The sequence below is a fragment of the Chrysochloris asiatica genome, unplaced genomic scaffold (genome assembly GCF_000296735.1).
Source record: "Chrysochloris asiatica unplaced genomic scaffold, ChrAsi1.0 scaffold00122, whole genome shotgun sequence".
Taxonomy (NCBI): domain Eukaryota; kingdom Metazoa; phylum Chordata; class Mammalia; order Afrosoricida; family Chrysochloridae; genus Chrysochloris; species Chrysochloris asiatica.
In genome coordinates this window covers 8,922,029-8,922,899 of record NW_006408640.1, presented here as the reverse complement: position 1 = coordinate 8,922,899, position 871 = coordinate 8,922,029, and positions in this window count along the sequence as shown.

Below are 871 nucleotides of genomic sequence, written 5' to 3'. Positions count from 1 at the left end.
GATATACGATAGAATGAATGTAAAATTAATGTTCTCCCATGTAAACTATCACATAATTCACAATAAAATATTTAAGAAAAAAAAAGTTTTAGATTTTAATGGGGTTGCTTATAAAATTTTAAACAATATATCCGTTTTTTTAATTATCAGACTCTTCATGTACTAGGTACAATCTCTTCTTTATTAAATACATTTTTAAAGATGAAAAAAAAAATAAAAGAGCTTTCGGCCTAGAGTAGTTTGGGAGGGCAATGTTGGAAAAGAGATGGTCAACAAGGAAGAAGAATGTTGTTTCCCATTACAAAATGAGACAAGCAGGATAATAGCATTGTTCCTAAAAACTCATGACTGGACTTGATGAGGAAGAAAGAAGAAATAATCAATACCCAATGTGGGTCAACCCAGGACATACAGACCTAACAAGCAGATTGTCACGTGAGAAAATTGTCATAAATAACAAGTCAGACATTATAGCAACTGCCATAACATAGTTCTTTATTCTACTTCGGTGAGTAGTGTCTGGGACCTTAAAAGTCCATGTGCAGCTATCTGGTGTGCAACTATTGGTCTCTCCATGCGCCAAAGAAAGCAGAGTAATGAAACTGAAGATGCTTAGAAACAACTAGTCCAATACACCAATGGAACAGGTGATCATCAGCCACCATGACTCTGAAGAACTAGATGTTCCCCAGCTATCATTACCAACTGTTCTTAAAGGGATCATATTAGAAGATCCCAGACAGAGTGGAAGAAAATGTGGAACAAAACTCAAAATTATAAAAAAAGACTGGCCTTACTGGTCAGAAAGAGACTGGAAAACCTGAGACTATGGCTCTCGATTACCCTTCTGGTCTGGAACAGAACTCACCCT